Raw genomic sequence first — 6,000 nt, 5'->3', positions numbered from 1 at the left:
TAGCGCCAGGGATATTAGGGCCAGGGATATTAGGGCAAGGGATATTAGGGCCAGGGATATTAGGGCCAGGGATATCAGGGCCAGGGATATCAGGGCCAGGGATAGGAGGGCCAGGGATATTAGGGCCAGGTATATTAGGGCCAGGGATATTAGGGCCAAGGATATTAGGGCCAGGGATATTAGGGCCAGGGATATTAGGGCCAGGGAGATTAGGGCCAGCGTTATCAGGGCCAGGGATATTAGGGCCAGGGATATTATGGCCAGGGATATTAGGGCCAGGGATATTAGGGCCAGGGATATTAGGGCCAGCGATATTAGGGCCAGGGATATTAGGGCCAGGGATATTAGGGCCACGGATATTAGGGCCAGGGATATAAGGGCCAGGGATATTAGGGCCAGGCATATTATGGCCAGGGATATTAGGGCCAGGGATATTAGGGCCTGGGATATTAGGGCCAGGGATATTAGGGCCAGGGATATTAGGGCCAGGGATATTAGGGCCAGGGATATTAGGGCCAGGGATTTTAGGGCCAGGGATATTAGGGGCAGGGATATTAGGGCCAGGGATATTAGGGCCAGGGATATTAGGGCCAGGGATATAAGGGCCAGGAATATTAGGGCCAGGCATATTATGCCCAGGGATATTAGGGCCAGGGATATTAGGGCCAGGGATATTAGAGCCAGGGATATTAAGGCCAGGGATATTAGGCCCAGGGATATTAGGGCCAGGGATATTAGGTCCAGCGATGTTAGGGCCAGGGATATTAGGGCCAGGGATATTAGGGTCAGGGATATTAGGGCCAGGGATATTAGGGCAGGGATATTAGGTCCAGGGATATTAGGGCCAGGGATATTAGGGCCAGGGATGTTAGGGCCAGGGATATTAGCGCCAGGGATATTAGGGCCAGGGATATTAGGGCCAGGGTTATTAGGGCCAGGGATATTAGGGCCAGGGATATTAGGGCGAGGGATATTAGGGCCAGGGATATTAGGGCCAGGGATATTAGGGCCAGGGATATTAGGGCCAGGGATATTAGGGCCAGGGATATTAGGGCCAGGGATTTTAGGGCAAGGGATATTAGGGCCCAGGGATATTAGGGCCAGGGATATTAGAGCCAGGGATATTAGGGCCAGGGATATTAGGGCCAGGGATATTAGGGCCAGGGATATTAGGGCCAGGGATATTAGGGCCAGGGATATCAGGGCCAGGGATATTAGGGCCAGGGATATTAGGGCCAGGGATATTAGGGCCAGGGATATTATGGCCAGGGATATTAGGGCCAGCGATATTAGGGCCAGTGATATTAGAGCCAGGGATATTAGGGCCAGGGATATTAGAGCCAGGGATATTAGGGCCAGGGATATTAGGGCCAGGGATATTAGGGCCAGGGATATTAGGGCCAGGGATTTTAGGGCAAGGGATATTAGGGCCAGGGATATTAGGGCCAGGGATATTAGAGCCAGGGATATTAGGGCCAGGGATATTAGGGCCAGGGATGTTAGGGCCAGGGATATTAGCGCCAGGGATATTAGGGCCAGGGATATTAGGGCCAGGGTTATTAGGGCCAGGGATATTAGGGCCAGGGATATTAGGGCGAGGGATATTAGGGCCAGGGATATTAGGGCCAGGGATATTAGGGCCAGGGATATTAGGGCCAGGGATATTAGGGCCAGGGATATTAGGGCCAGGGATTTTAGGGCAAGGGATATTAGGGCCCAGGGATATTAGGGCCAGGGATATTAGAGCCAGGGATATTAGGGCCAGGGATATTAGGGCCAGGGATATTAGGGCCAGGGATATTAGGGCCAGGGATATTAGGGCCAGGGATATCAGGGCCAGGGATATTAGGGCCAGGGATATTAGGGCCAGGGATATTAGGGCCAGGGATATTATGGCCAGGGATATTAGGGCCAGTGATATTAGGGCCAGTGATATTAGAGCTAGGGATATTAGGGCCAGGGATATTAGAGCCAGGGATATTAGGGCCAGGGATATTAGGGCCAGGGATATTAGGGCCAGGGATATTAGGGCCAGGGATTTCAGGGCAAGGGATATTAGGGCCAGGGATATTAGGGCCAGGGATATTAGAGCCAGGGATATTAGGGCCAGGGATATTAGGGCCAGGGATATTAGGGCCACGGATATTAGGGCCAGGGATATCAGGGCCAGGGATATCAGGGCCAGGGATATTAGGGCCAGGGATATTAGGGCCAGGGATATTAGGGCCAGGGATATTAGGGCCAGGGAGATTAGGGCCAGCATTATTAGGGCCAGGGATATTAGGGCCAGGGATATTATGGCCAGGGATATTAGGGCCAGGGTTATTAGGGCCAGGGATATTAGGGCCAGGGATATTAGGGCGAGGGATATTAGGGCCAGGGATATTAGGGCCAGGGATATTAGGGCCAGGGATATTAGGGCCAGGGATATTAGGGCCAGGGATATTAGGGCCAGGGATTTTAGGGCAAGGGATATTAGGGCCCAGGGATATTAGGGCCAGGGATATTAGAGCCAGGGATATTAGGGCCAGGGATATTAGAGCCAGGGATATTAGGGCCAGGGATATTAGGGCCAGGGATATTAGGACCAGGGATATCAGGGCCAGGGATATTAGGGCCAGGGATATTAGGGCCAGGGATATTAGGGCCAGGGATATTATGGCCAGGGATATTAGGGCCAGCGATATTAGGGCCAGGGATATTAGGGCCAGGGATATTAGGGCCAGGGATATTAGGGCCAGGGAGATTAGGGCCAGCATTATTAGAGCCAGGGATATTAGGGCCAGGGATATTATGGCCAGGGATATTAGGGTCAGGGATATTAGGGCCATGGATATTAGGGCCAGGGATATTAGGGCCAGGGATATTAGGGCCAGGGATATTAGGGCCACGGATATTAGGGCCAGGGATATTAGGGCCAGGGATATTAGGGCCAGGGATATTAGCGCCAGGGATATTAGGGCCAGGGATATTAGGGCCAGGGATATAAGGGCCAGGGATATTAGGGCCAGGCATATTATGGCCAGGGATATTAGGGCCAGGGATATTAGGGCCTGGGATATTAGGGCCAGGGATATTAGGGCCAGGGATATTAGGGCCAGGGATATTAGGGCCAGGGATATTAGGGCCAGGGATTTTAGGGCCAGGGATATTAGGGGCAGGGATATTAGGGACAGGGATATTAGGGCCAGGGATATTAGGGCCAGGGATATAAGGGCCAGGAATATTAGGGCCAGGCATATTATGCCCAGGGATATTAGGGCCAGGGATATTAGGGCCAGGGATATTAGAGCCAGGGATATTAAGGCCAGGGATATTAGGCCCAGGGATATTAGGGCCAGGGATATTAGGTCCAGCGATGTTAGGGCCAGGGATATTAGGGCCAGGGATATTAGGGCCAGTAATATTAGGGCCAGGGATATTAGGGCAGGGATATTAGGTCCAGGGATATTAGGGCCAGGGATATTAGGGCCAGGGATGTTAGGGCCAGGGATATTAGCGCCAGGGATATTAGGGCCAGGGATATTAGGGCCAGGGTTATTAGGGCCAGGGATATTAGGGCCAGGGATATTAGGGCGAGGGATATTAGGGCCAGGGATATTAGGGCCAGGGATATTAGGGCCAGGGATATTAGGGCCAGGGATATTAGGGCCAGGGATATTAGGGCCAGGGATTTTAGGGCAAGGGATATTAGGGCCCAGGGATATTAGGGCCAGGGATATTAGAGCCAGGGATATTAGGGCCAGGGATATTAGGGCCAGGGATATTAGGGCCAGGGATATTAGGGCCAGGGATATTAGGGCCAGGGATATCAGGGCCAGGGATATTAGGGCCAGGGATATTAGGGCCAGGGATATTATGGCCAGGGATATTAGGGACAGCGATATTAGAGCCAGTGATATTAGAGCCAGGGATATTAGGGCCAGGGATATTAGAGCCAGGGATATTAGGGCCAGGGATATTAGGGCCAGGGATATTAGGGCCAGGGATATTAGGGCCAGGGATTTTAGGGCAAGGGATATTAGGGCCAGGGATATTAGGGCCAGGGATATTAGAGCCAGGGATATTAGGGCATGGGATATTAGGGCCAGGGATGTTAGGGCCAGGGATATTAGCGCCAGGGATATTAGGGCCAGGGATATTAGGGCCAGGGTTATTAGGGCCAGGGATATTAGGGCCAGGGATATTAGGGCGAGGGATATTAGGGCCAGGGATATTAGGGCCAGGGATATTAGGGCCAGGGATATTAGGGCCAGGGATATTAGGGCCAGGGATATTAGGGCCAGGGATTTTAGGGCAAGGGATATTAGGGCCCAGGGATATTAGGGCCAGGGATATTAGAGCCAGGGATATTAGGGCCAGGGATATAAGGGCCAGGGATATTAGGGCCAGGGATATTAGGGCCAGGGATATTAGGGCCAGGGATATCAGGGCCAGGGATATTAGGGCCAGGGATATTAGGGCCAGGGATATTAGGGCCAGGGATATTATGGCCAGGGATATTAGGGCCAGCGATATTAGGGCCAGTGATATTAGAGCCAGGGATATTAGGGCCAGGGATATTAGAGCCAGGGATATTAGGGCCAGGGATATTAGGGCCAGGGATATGAGGGCCAGGGATATTAGGGCCAGGGATTTTAGGGCAAGGGATATTAGGGCCAGGGATAATAGGGCCAGGGATATTAGAGCCAGGGATATTAGGGCCAGGGATATTAGGGCCAGGGATATTAGGGCCAGGGATATTAGGGCCAGGGATATCAGGGCCAGGGATATCAGGGCCAGGGATATTAGGGCCAGGGATATTAGGGCCAGGGATATTAGGGCCAGGGATATTAGGGCCAGGGATATTAGGGCCAGGGATATTAGGGCCAGGGAGATTAGGGCCAGCATTATTAGGGCCAGGGATATTAGGGCCAGGGATATTATGGCCAGGGATATTAGGGCCAGGGTTATTAGGGCCAGGGATATTAGGGCCAGGGATATTAGGGCCAGGGATATTAGGGCCAGGGATATTAGGGCCAGGGATATTAGGGCCAGGGATATCAGGGCCAGGGATATCAGGGCCAGGGATATTAGGGACAGGGATATTAGGGCCAGGGATATTAGGGCCAGGGATATTAGGGCCAGGGATATTAGGGCCAGGGAGATTAGGGCCAGCATTATTAGGGCCAGGGATATTTGGGCCAGGGATATTATGGCCAGGGATATTAGGGCCAGGGTTATTAGGGCCAGGGATATTAGGGCCAGGGATATTAGGGCGAGGGATATTAGGGCCAGGGATATTAGGGCCAGGGATATTAGGGCCTTAGGGATATTAGGGCCAGGGATATTAAGGCCAGGGATTTTAGGGCAAGGGATATTAGGGCCCAGGGATATTAGGGCCAGGGATATTAGAGCCAGGGATATTAGGGCCAGGGATATAAGGGCCAGGGATATTAGGGCCAGGGATATTAGGGCCAGGGATATTAGGGCCAGGGATATTATGGCCAGGGATATTAGGGCCAGCGATATTAGGGCCAGTGATATTAGAGCCAGGGATATTAGGGCCAGGGATATTAGAGCCAGGGATATTAGGGCCAGGGATATTAGGGCCAGGGATATTAGGGCCAGGGATATTAGGGCCAGGGATTTTAGGGCAAGGGATATTAGGGCCAGGGATATTAGGGCCAGGGATATTAGAGCCAGGGATATTAGGGCCAGGGATATTAGGGCCAGGGATGTTAGGGCCAGGGATATTAGCGCCAGGGATATTAGGGCCAGGGATATTAGGGCCAGGGTTATTAGGGCCAGGGATATTAGGGCCAGGGATATTAGGGCGAGGGATATTAGGGCCAGGGATATTAGGGCCAGGGATATTAGGGCCAGGGATATTAGGGCCAGGGATATTAGGGCCAGGGATATTAGGGCCAGGGATTTTAGGGCAAGGGATATTAGGGCCCAGGGATATTAGGGCCAGGGATATTAGAGCCAGGGATATTAGGGCCAGGGATATTAGGGCCA

Source organism: Petromyzon marinus, unplaced genomic scaffold (genome assembly GCF_048934315.1).
Source record: "Petromyzon marinus isolate PM22_M1 ecotype Great Lakes invasive population unplaced genomic scaffold, UKy_Petmar_22M1.pri1.0 PM_G_Scaffold_46, whole genome shotgun sequence".
Taxonomy (NCBI): Eukaryota; Metazoa; Chordata; class Hyperoartia; order Petromyzontiformes; family Petromyzontidae; genus Petromyzon; species Petromyzon marinus.
The sequence above is the reverse complement of the archived record's forward strand: the minus strand, read 5'-3'. Positions refer to the sequence as shown.